This window comes from Adiantum capillus-veneris, chromosome 2, assembly GCF_014529385.1.
Source record: "Adiantum capillus-veneris isolate H3 chromosome 2, ASM1452938v2, whole genome shotgun sequence".
NCBI lineage: Eukaryota > Viridiplantae > Streptophyta > Polypodiopsida > Polypodiales > Pteridaceae > Adiantum > Adiantum capillus-veneris.
The window spans coordinates 177,022,632-177,035,588 of NC_140932.1; the positions used below are offsets into that span (position 1 = coordinate 177,022,632).

General features: G+C 43.0%; 1 pseudogene; it reads left to right on the forward strand.

Moving 5' to 3' along the window:
- Nucleotides 1-12,497: 12,497 nt before the first annotated feature.
- Nucleotides 12,498-12,957, forward strand: LOC147464122 (calmodulin pseudogene; annotated as a pseudogene).

A 12,957-nucleotide genomic window follows, 5' to 3' on the forward strand; every position in this document is an offset into this window, starting at 1 on the left:
CAACATTTTAATTTTGTAACTTTGGGGGGTCATATAACACTGATACACCTCCCTAAGCTCATCACACAAGTAAACTCCCTTTATAATACTTAAGCTAAAGGTCAATAGGGTCAAGCCCACTAAAAAGCCCTAGTACATTTCACACAATGCTGCCTAAATCGGATTAAGAACCTAAGAAACCATTAATTATTAGGAAGGCATTCCCCATGGTATTAAGAGAAGATCTCTAATACCTAATTTGGTCAAACTAGCTTAGTCAGACTGCTTGATTTTTAAACCTAAACAAGTGATTATGACAAAAATTACATCGAATTTAATGTTTGATACTAAGCAAATGTGTTGAATATTATGCTACCAATCACAACTAAAGCAGACAAACACATGGATGCAAAAAAGATAAGGGGCAATGCTAATGGACAAGAAACACCTGTTTGTGTTGATGATCGCGCTTGATTTGAAAAGTGGATGAGAGAAAAATTCCATGAAGGTCCAAATCCTAACCACAGCAACACGTTCCTGTACACACGAGGAGACACAAAGAATACCTCTAGGAGGCACATCAGTGGGAAGAAAGAACTTCGCTAATCACTCAACTCTAAAACAAAAACACTCCTATCGTACTAATCTTACCTACCCTCCATCACTCGAGTGATGAGGAGCAAAGGTGTTTTATGACATAGGTTTCTGTTTCAGTGTACCGGATGTGAATGTGTAGGTTTGGGTCAATGTTTTGACTTTTATTGTGCATACTTGTTTGCTAATTACTCTTGCTCTTTATTATTTTTGTCTTGTTTTTGTGAGTATAAGGCTTTATATATACATTCCCTAAGATTGGAGATTAAGAGGTCAAGGAGGAAGGTTGAGGGGGAAGCAAGTGAATGATGGATGTCAGCAAACACTCCCTCCTTCCTTGGGTAGATCATACCTTTTGGAATGATGTCGTCACCTTTTGAAACCAATTGTTCCAAGTTGTTACGGGTGAAAGCTTAACCAATAGTTTTCGACCGCCCAATGCATTTCATCTAGTTGCAAGGGTGGTAAGGTACTCTCCCATGATTTTATTTGCAACATTGTTGTAGGTGGTGAACTTACAACGAGAGGTGTAAACTCTTTCTTGCTTGTATGGATATGTACAATGGTCGGTGGAGGTTGTGTTGAAGCCTCTATTTCCGTATAGGAACTAATTGAAGAGCAAGAAGCTTCATTTGATTTCCCTGTTCCTGAGCTAGGTGGAACAAATCGTTCTTTCTTTGGTACCCAAACTAGCTCTGGAGCAGGTGTGTAACATTCCGTGATTTTTTTCTTTCCGCGATCTTCAATTTGTTTTGGAGCCACAGGATTGAGCTCACATGGGCCCGGTGACAAGTAAGAGCACAATTTACGTTTTGGCACCCAGATTTGATCATTTCCTTCATAGTAGCCTTGGGATTCCAATAGTTTTTTAGGAATCCAACACAACATTTCTTTACATTTTTTGGGGCGAATGGGACGTCTCTTACCAGGCTCCTATCTTTTAGCATTGGCTATGGTTGCTAAAGAAGCTTTAGGGACCCACTTGTATATTTTCTTTGTTATATTGGGACGGGTCTTGTGTGTCTCAAGCTTTATTTCAGCTACATCAGTTGAAGCTCTAGAGACTTAGGCTATGGGGACATATGGTTCAACCTCTTGGACATGCAATGTTTTGGGTTTTATTTCCTTAAGAGGCAATATCTCAGGGACTATGGCTTGCGTGGCAGGGCTAAGAGTTGGTTTCTGTGTTGTGACACCCCCTGTCCCCCAATCAATAGTGCATTTGGTGGCTATCATCCACGTGCGTCCTAGGTTTATATTACCCTTCATAGTTCCAACGGGCATAACCAAAAAGTCTTGAGCTACAACCCCATTGTCATAACTGACAGAAGTGTGCCAGATTCTAAAAACTGCATTTTTTTTCTTGTTGACACCCTTGACTTGGATAATACTCTTAGATAGAGGTGGCTTCCCTAACTGACACCACACCCTATATGATAGCAGATTATATTTAGCACCCGTGTCCAATAAGGCGTTATATAGCACTTTTCCATAGGTTTTGTTTAGCTCAATAGGGTATCGTAGAGGTGTGTCAGAGTCCAACCAATCCTCGTCGATTTCAACGTGGAATACATGTGTGACTCCAAGGTTAGCCTCTCGTTTTCGTCTTATACGTTGTTGTCGCTCCTTAGCCTCAGCTTGAGCTTGTATCTTCTTCAATTCTATTTGTGCCTTGGCTGCCTTTTTTGTATGGATGGCACGCAACTCCTCTTGGCTTAAAGGATCATAGTATCTTTTAAATTTGCTCCCATTGAGGAATCCAATGGTTTCAACTCCATCAAGAGTCTCCACACGAATGGTTCCTTGTGGGGTGATCTCACATACTCTATATGGTCCTTTTCCCGCATATTTCAACTTTTTCTTTTTGTTACGCACTCCATACATAAGGACTTTATCACCAACATTGATATCTTTGTTCTTCAGATGACGGTCAAACCATTTCTTGCTCCTATCTTTCTCCACAAGTGCATTTTGCACAGCTAATTGCCTCTCTTCATCTAGCCTTTCAAGGATATATAATCACTCAACTAAGGGGTTACCATCCCAACCTTCTTGAGAAGCTACTCGAAGACTAGGAACAACAAACTCCCATGGCATAACCGCTTCTTGGCCATACACCATCTTGAATGGTGTGTTAATGGCAACTTTATACGCAATACGATAAGCCCATAGAGCTGATGTAAGCTTTAAATCCCAATCTGTGCGATGAGCTTCCACCATTTTGGTTAAGATAGAGATTAAGGTCTTATTGGTGCTCTCAGCTTGGCCATTTGCTTGTGGATAATAAGGTGTGGATTTATGGTGAGCTATCATAAAGTTGGTAGTGAGTTCTTTTATTACTCCATTTATAAAATGAGTACAATTGTCACTCACAATCTTAAAGGGACAACCAAATCTTGTAATAATGTTCTCAAAAAGAAACTTGGTAGTTGACCTCGCATCAGCCTTACGTGTCACCCTGGCTTCCGCCCACTTTGTCACATAGTCAGTGGCAACAATAATATATCGAGATTGAGTGCTACGAGCTGCCAGACTAATTGGGCCTACAAAGTCCAAACCCCATTTTTCAAATGGTTGAGTCACTTTAACAGGATGTAAGGGCATCCTATCCTTTTGTTGTGTGATCTTGTAACGTTGGCATTCATCACATCCTTTTGCAAAAATTGATGCATCCTTAAATAAGGTTGGCCACCAATAGCCTGATTGCAACACCTTTCTAGCTGTTAGTTCCCATGAGAAATGTCCTCCGGCTATACCCATGTGGGCTTCTTGCAGTATGTATAAATACTCATCCTCACGGGCACAACGTCTAAGAATATCATCCTTCCCTAGCCTGTAGAGAGTTCCCGCAATGAGAGAGTAACGTTCACATTCTTTTAACAGTTTTTTAGCTCTGTCTTTACGAAGCTCTTTGGGTGGAAAACCATTAACTAGAAAGTTCACAATCTTCTCACTCCATTCAGGTATGGTTTCGACTAGGAATAGAGAAGTATCAGGCAATTCATCATCGACTCCAGTAGGGGCTTCACCATTGGGTATGCGAGACAAATGATAAGCCATGACATGTCTTTTACCAGGTCTCACCACAACGGTAAAATCAAACTCAAGGAGAATTAATAACCATCGTGTAATTCTTCCCGTGGAACAAGGTTTATTTACTAGATACAACAAGACTTGATGATCAACATAGAATACAAACTTGTTGGCCAGAAGGTAGTAGCAAAATTTCTTCACTGCATAAATCATACCTAAACCTTCTCGCTCTGTAGTGGTGTAGTTTCTTTCGGCATCATTCAACTGATGACTTGCAAAGCTAATGGGGTAGTCCAGTTTATGTTCTCCTGGTTGAGCTAGAACACACCCAATAGCAAAGTTTGATGCATCAATATGCACATGAAAAATTACATTCCAATCGGGTACTCGTAGAATAGGAGCGCTAGTCAAGGTCTTTTTCAATGACTCATAAGCATGGTCACACTCCGCAGTCCATTGGAACTCAATAAGAAGCTTGTACAAAGGACGAACTATCTTAGCAAAGTTTAAACTAAACCGTCGGTAATAACCAACATGGCCCATGAACCTTTGAACTCCTTTATAATTTGTAGGTGGTGGCAATTCAACAATGGCTTTAATTTTGCTCTCATCTGTGGAAATCTCATTTTTGGACACTATATGTCCTAAAATGACTCCATGTTTAACCCAAAATTGGCATTTGAAAGGGTTTAAGGAGATGCGATACAATCTACACTTTTCGTAAGCATGATAGATGTTCTTTCCAGGAGGAATAAACACAAAGGTCATCTAAAAAAGCTTCACAAAACTCCCTCAAATATTCTCTAAAAGCAGTGTTTATTAATCTTTGAAAGGTAGCCGGGGCATTGGTTAAGCCAAAAGACATAACACGAAATGCGAACACTCCAAATTTGGTTATAAAGACTGTTTTAGCTTGGTTCTCCATCGCAATTGTGATTTGATTGTAGCCAGAGTACCCATCTAAAAAGCTATAAGCTTCCTTCCCTGCAACTCTTTCAAGCACATGTTCTGAATATGGCAAGGGGTAATGGTCCCTCCTAGTGGCGGCATTGACCTTCTTGAGATCCACGCACACTCTGAGTTTCCCATTCTTTTTTGGCACAATCACTATTGGTGACACCCATTCCGAGTGCTCAATAGGGTATATGAATCCGCATTCCACAAGCTTTTCAATCTCTTCTTGAACAATTTTTGCATATTTAGGATTCATTGGGTAGGGTCGTTGCTGAACTGGTTTAGCCATACTATTCATAGGGATTGTGTGTTGCACCACGGAAGGTGGAACACCTTTCATATCATGATAAGTCCAGGCAAATATATCCCTGAATTCCTTGAGAAGTTCTTTAAGTACACACTCCTCAGTCTCGGTCAGATCTTGGGCAATGAAAACAGGTTTAGACTCTTCTCCTGGGTCTGCTAACTCTATTTCCTTAACTATCGCTGAACCATCATAGACTCCATTGCTCCCATCAATTGGTTTTCTTTGAGCCTTTGTATACACAACCTTACGTTCCTCTGTGGTATAGGATTTGAAATGTTCAGGTGCAGGGTGTAATTCTGTGGGGTCCTGTTGTTCTGTGGACTATGATTTAACTTCTGATTCCTTTTGTTGTTGAGCTAACTCTCGATTTTGTCGTCTCCTTACGGTACGGCTCAACTTTGGCTTCTCTATAGCCTCTAGTTGTGTGATGTCAATGGGTTGTGGACTACACCACATAACACTTTGAAGGTATTCACCCCTGTTATCTACCAGCTTCCGATGAGCATCACATGCCCCTATATAATTAAGCCATTCTACGGTAGATTTCTTTTCATTTATTCTAGCACGCACATTTGCTCGATATCGTCGCCTCTTATATCTCTTACTCTTCTTGTTTAATTCTCAATTACGGGCGATTTCTAGTGAAGAGTCACTAGATAAATCACTACTTGTGTCTTCTGCTCCCTTGGATAGATTGTCATCTAGGTTACCACTGGGCCCTGAATGGTTTGTCCCCACATTTGCACTAAGATTTAACTCATATTCTTCGTTCTCAGAGTCAATTTCAACTGATGATTCTGACCACAAATCTTGTGGGCTATAGTCTTGTGAGGCGCTACTGGTTCCAATGCCAGTCAAAAACTTTCATCTTGTAGGTCATCAGAAGCTATATGCATTGCTTCTAGCATGTTTAAGGGTACGAGTGGTGGTATTTCATCCCCCTCAAGTGTTGAAAACCAGGTCGTCCCCCTATTTCCCCAAGTGTCTATGGTTGTTGCTAGGTGGACCCAATCCACATTGTCCGACTCAGTCATCCCAAGTAGTACATCCATATAAGGAGAATCTTCCCCAACATCAGTGTCCGCTTTACACGTGTAACAATACTGCAATGGGGCCGAGTGCACTATGGTGTCAGATCTATGATCAATTATAAACCTGTTTCCTAGAGGATGTGCTCTACCAGTTACAAGATCCACTCTAATGACAGAATCTTGGAACTGCAAGTAGACATGGTTTTTAGACCAGTCATGTACCATTTTTGCTTCCCTCATGAAAGGACGTCCTAAGATCATCTCCGATGCCATAGTGTGTTTGGAGAAATCCATAACAATGAAGGCAATCCTTATTTTATGTCCAAAGACCTTGATCTTGAGATCTTCTAGCATCCCAATAGGTTTAACAATAGACCCATTGGCCATCTTCACTACTATGGTTGTGGTCACAAGGTGAGGTCTTCCCATAGTTTCCCAGCAATTTTTAGTCACAATGCTAACCCCAACGCCACCATCAAGGATTCCCTTCACAGTTAATCCCTTAGTAGTTATTGGTATGGTCGCATTGGATTCATCACCCTCAAAGTATTGTCCCAACTTGTCAACATGAATTTCTATAACAAGGTTCTCATCTAGGTTGGGTTGTGGATCTAAGTGTTCCTCCTCTATTGGCATCTCCCCAACTCCATCCATCTGGGAAAATTGAGGTAGCCCAAACTTCAGTTCTCCATTGAGGAAGGCTCGAAGAGTTGAGACCAGCTCAGGATCTTTATATAGTTTGGACATAATGGTGGTTCTAACTTTTGAAGACATGAAATCCATCAATTTGGCAATGTTTAACGGCACCTTTTGGACTTCAGTCCCTTGACGTGGGGAAGATGGGATCTCCATTTCTTCGATAGGATCAAGTAGTCCCTCTGTAAACATTCTTTCCATCAAGAAGTGAGTACGCCCACTTTCCCATGACTTTAAGTCACTTTCTTCTTGGATGACACTAGGTATAGCTAAGGGTCTATGGACTTGGTGAGGTTGTTGTTGCGTAGGGAACACGGTGTCTGTAATTTGGATCTTCCTAGGTGCTGGTTCTAGATCCCTTTGGGTATCTTCTACCAAACTCCTTAATTGCTTGACTCGCTCAATCTCCTCTGTAGGGTTTGGGTAAGTTCCTATCTTCTTTTTGGATCCCGGCCATTGTGGCTCATGAAGATCTTCCTTGTTGGTTTCTATGTTAGTGATCGTTTTGGTCTCCATGGTTTCACCTGAATCAGAATCTTCTTCAGCATCGTTCATATATATGGGGTCGTCACCAGTCCCTATGTTGGTCTTTGAACTGGGGTCTGACTTCGCTGCTTTTTGCGATCTCTTTCTTCGTGTTTTCTTCTTTTTCTGAGATTGGGCAATTGATGCCGTGTCTCTTTCCTCAAGAATATAATTTTGTTTTTGGAGCATCGATCATGTGAGTATATTTACTGGTACCACGGGTGTACTTGATGATGACTCCTTGGTAACTTCAATCAAGTTTAATGGCGTGATCTTCGGTGCATCTAGATTATTTGGACATTGGGCAATCAAATTATCTATGCCACATCGATTACACATGAGTATCGACATTGTAGACGTGCTCGCTTGATTGGTTTGCATTAGTGTGGCATTCTTTTGTAGCCTAATAGGACACTTAGCTACACGATGTGGACCTCCACACTCATAACATTGAAGAGGTGGTCTCTTAGCAGTGTAATTGATATTTTGGCCTCTTGCCACAAGAGCAGCTACTTGACATACATGTTTGACTTGTCCCCAATAGTCCTCCATGTAGTATTGTGGACTTTCTTCAAGCACATCCATCCCATAGGCAATATTAGGATCTATATCTTCCTCACAGCCTTCGAAACAAGAAATAGATAACTCACAACCCACTTGATTCACAGAAGTGATTCTCAGATGTGGTGGTTGCGGTCCTAGCACTGGAGGCGGTAAGGGTGTTGTTTGAACAACATTTTGGGCCCTAGGGACCATGTGTTGTGCTGTTTGTTCAAGAGGTGGGGCCGGCATCAATGCAGGCACTCGAGGTGTGTCTGTCCATGCTAAGGTTGGTCTATTGGCCATCGCGCGCTTAAATACTATGCAATCCTTAGCTTGATGACCATACCTCCCACAGGCATTGCAGTTCCCATTGAATTTTACTCTGAAAGTATGGCATTCACTGGTACTATGCGGTCCATACCATACTGAGCACCATTGTTGCTCCCTTCTTGGATACATATGATTGTTCTGCGGAGCACGATTGTCTCTAAGACTCTCTTGAATAGCCTTGGTGAGATCTGCTAAAGTCATCTCAGATATCTTTGGCTCCTTAGCAATAGGCTTTAGGGTCATTGGCTGATGCCCCAATGCTTGTGAGCTAATAGATTTAGACTCAACAGACACTCTTTCTCCTTGAATCATTAAATTATCCTCCAATTGGATCGCATTGGTGGTGACTGCTTCCCAAGTGGTGATACCTCTAATGACTAGGCCACTGTAGATATCCTCATGTCGTAATCCCCTAATGAATCTATCAATCAATTGGTTATTGTTGAAGTGCTCATTTGAATTACAACAAGAATTCAAATGCTTCAAGCGACTTATAAAGTCTCTCACCGACTCTCCTTCCCCTCGTTGGGCTTTCTGGAGCTGAGAGGCTACACCCCAAAGCACTCCCTCTCGTATGTATTCTTTCAAGAACAGTCTCCTAAGAGTAGGGTAAATCGTTTTTTCTTCCACCCTTAGGGTTCTATACCAATCCCCAACATCATTAATAGATATTTTTAGTAGAGAAAAATAGGAGTATGTGCCTACAATTCTTGAATATAAATCATTGAAGAGAATTTGGAGAAATTCTCTAGTGATAACTTAAGATAATATCATAGGTGGTGGGTGACAAGATGATGAGCAAGGAGAGGAAGGTGGCACGAGGTGGGGCATGCAATTGGCCAAGGCAAAACACAACACATGAGAGCGAACATGCTAGTGCAAAACACAATGCCTTGGAGGTAGCAATAGTGCCTCATGGAGTTGAGAAAAGACAAGGTTTTTTTTAAACGACGAAGTTTTTTTTAAGGGGTCAAGCAAGCAAGTAGAGGAATCTCCACTAGAGGAATCTGTGGAGATTCTGGGCAATACAAGTGGAAATTTATGTATGGGGTGCTTTAGAGCAGATTTGCACACTGAGCATGGTAGTGTTTTGATGGCGTGAGCATGCTTTGCTGCCTAGTGAAAACGTTGCAAGCGAGGGTTCAACTCTGCCAATTTTGGCAGAGTTGGCAAAACTATGCCCCTCTCTCTCTCTCTCTCTCTACCTTCGCTCATCTGTTGCGATGCAGCGAAGAAGAACAAGACAACACAAAGACAATGCTCAACAACGAAATCAATGGAAACTCAACAAAATCACCTACATCAACAAAGCTCTACTGTCTCAGCATGCGAATGCACTCTTATTGAGAGGTATCTAAGAGGATGCTTAACATTTGAAGTGAAAGGGTTCATAAAAAACAAAATCAAAATAGAAGGTGTGTGAGCCGAGGGTGGAGTTGCATGGCATTGAAGGACTAGGCCAGGAGGTGAGCGGAATGAAGACCAACAACATGGCACACGGAGCACTAGGCTTTTTTAAATATGCAAGGGCTTAGAGAGGGGACGGGCATGCAATGAACCGGCTTAAGCGAGTACATTATGTCTCATAGTCTTGGGTAGAGATCAATGACCCGATGTTACATCCAAATGACGTGCATTGTGAGGATTTTAGTAGGCTTCAACGAAACCTTCACCTGCATTTATGAAGATTCTAATGCATCAATATGCATCTAGTAAAATATGGGTGAACGATTTTATTAAAAAATGGTGGAGGGAATGGTCGTTTAGTGACCATTCCTTGTTTTAATCAGGGCGACCGACGGAGGCCGGGAGCCTGATTTAAACAGGGAATGGTCACTAAACGGCCATTCCCGATCGTCACAGTCCAAGGGAGGGGGGCCAGATACAGCGACGTGGTGAGCATTATGAGCAAAGAAAGCGACCCGAGGCAGATTACGAACGTCGACAACGATTGCAGGCAAATTAGAGACATTGAAAACTACAGACGTTGAAAACTACAGGCATCAATGATTGGAGATTTATTCCCTCTGCTGATGTGGCACTCATCCATGGCTTTAGGCATAGATTACCTGATTTAATTACCACTGAATGGAGGGCCACGATTTGCAGCTCCCCGACTCTGGACTCTGACTCTGGCTTTTTCTCCTCCGACCTAGAAAGCTTGCTCCCTCCCCCCCACACCCCTCCGTTCTCTCTCTCCGCCTTCCTAACAGGTTCATTAAGCGACCGCCCACCATTGTCAAAAGAGGATTCTGGATGGATTTTTGTCTCTCTTTCTCTCGAGTAGTCTGCAACAAGGTGGAGAGCACTGCATCACGGAAAGTATTTCTTCACTTGGGGTCTCTCTCTCTCTCTCTCTCTCTCTCTCTCTCTCTCTGCGCTGCACGAGGTTTGTGCTCAAAGAATTGAGTTGCTGAAGGTTGGAAGGGAGGCCGAGTAAACGACTCGTAGTAGGTGTACGCAGAGTTTGCAGGAGGTGTGTGATTTGACTTTGGGAGGGGAGGACACAAGGATCTGGGTACACGAGGAAAAGAGGAGGAGGAGATATCGCAGGGAATCTGAGAAGAAATCGGATTTAGTATGCATTTTTTCAAAACTCCTCCAAACAGTCCGCGGCGCCGCGGACTGTTTTGAGGAGGTTTTGGAAGTATGCATTTGTGTCCAGTTGAATTGATAGAAATTTCTGCATGTCGGAGGATTCCAGTGGCTCTCTCTCTCTCTCTCTCTCTCTCTCTCTCTCTTTGTGGGAAGCCAGAGGCTGGACCGCTTATCGGCAATGATTTGGCATGTAGGAGAAGAAGCCCGGAAGTTGATGGTTTGCAGAGCCCAGCTTAGGGCGTACAGGCTCTGCTCGCTTTGATCGAGGGCTACAACCGTAGTCTCCATGGTGTCCTCCCTAGCTTTCGCCTCTACTGACTCACGACGACAACAGCATGTAGACTATTACAGGCACTAGCTTGACTTGAAACAAGGGGCGTCGATGGCAAAGCTTAGTGATGTATATTGAACGTTGAGAGTTCGAAGATCACAGGCTGCGCTCTCCATGGATGGATACTCGTTTCCCATTGGGGTATATGTGCTTGCGGGACTTCGTCCATCAATGGGAAAGCGAGGAGAGAAGGAGAGGAGTGCATGCGGGGGCAGTGACGGCAGGGGACAGGAAAGAGCGCGCAAAGGTGGGTGGAAGGGTGGGCAGCATGGGAATGTTTGAGGCTTTACTTTTGCCCTTTTGCATTTGAAAACTCCTTAAAACAGTCCGCCGCTGCGCCGCGGACTGTTTTCAGGAGGTTTTGGACCTCATTCAGAGAGAATATATCACGCGCCACCGTTGTTGGTAGCATTGGGCTGGATCATTAAAGCATCCACACATAATTCTTGTATGCATGTCACCATTCAACCTTAGCAGCACGCTCGCTCTCAGTCTAGAATGCTACCTGGGTCCCTCCTAATTATTATAGCCTTCTCTAGTCTCTCATCATCGGGTGGCTTCTCAAGCTCATCGTGACCTACATCGAGAATAGTCTTCACATTGTCATCCAAGGGTGAGACTTCAACATTGCTGCAGCTTTGTTCCCACCGTCTCAAGCGACATCCTTGCTCCCATCTATGCAAATTTTGCCTCTTCTGTTCATGTGTGCCCTTCATTGTCAGTGAGTGTGTGTGTGTGTGTGTGTGTGTGTGTGTGTGAGAGAGAGAGAGAGAGAGAGAGAGAGCGCGAGCGCAAGATGTTGGCCGTGTGGAAAACCTTAGAAAAAAACTTGCAATTTTATTAGACCGCTACCATCGAAGCCTACCACACTCAATACTACTCCTTTTGCTCATAAGATTTTGCAAGTGCTAGTTTTTCCCACCATAGGTTTCACTTTCAGTTGACATTACTAGGGTATTTTATGTATAGTATTTGTGGCCTTCAGTGCATTGAGCAGCACAGGTGAGCAGGTACATGCAGAGTCTCATGGGCCGTCTAAAGCGAGAGAGAGAGAGAGAGAGAGAGAGAGAGAGAGAGAGAGAGAGAGAGAGAACTGCCCAAAGAACTCACCTTGTGGCATCCTCCCATTGCAACGTAACAAGTGTGATGTGAAAACATTCGCACCCATACAGGCACAATCGTGCATCACATAAAATACGTAAAATGATACCTCCTATTTTTTATAAAAACCTCCGCTTTCTAGTCCTTGCCACCTCGAGCATCCCTACATGCCATCTCTCCATTCTTGCTATAGATAAGCATTGCAAAACTCCAAAAAACAATCCGCGGTGCCGTGGACTGTTTTGAGGAGTTTTTGGACCACTTTCTGAGAGAGAGAGAGAGAGAGAGAGAGAGAGAGAGAGAGAGAGAGAGAGAGAGAGAGAGAGTCAAGTAAGGGATCCCCATCTTCATAAGCTCGGGGGGAGACATAATCCTCCTCACAACTTGCCATTCTTTGTCATTCTTCTTCTTATGATCCCCATTCTTTCTTTCGTCTATCTCTGCACCCTCTTTTGTGCGTACCTTCTCTGGCACGATGGGTGAGCAAGTGAGCGAATAGCAGATCTCAGAGTTCAAAGAAGCTTTCAATTTCCTACACTGACAAAGATGGCAATGGCAATATCACCACCAGAGAGCTTGGTACTATGATGTGCTCACTTGGACAAAACCCAATAGAAGCAGAGCTATAGGAGATGATCAATGAAGTGGATGTGGATAATCATGGCACGATCGATTGTTTAGAGTTCTTATCTCGGATGGCTCGCAAGATAAAGGATACTCACTTTGAGGATTTGAAAGAAGCATTTAAGGTTTTTGATAAGGAACAAAATGGGTTTATTTATGATACAGGGCTTTGCCATGTGATGAGTCATGAGACAAATCTAGGACAGAAGTTGATAGATGAAGAGGCTGACAAAATTATTCGATAGGCAAATGTTGATGGTGATGGACAATTGAATTATGAGGGGTTTGTGAGGATGATGCCCTCAAAGTAG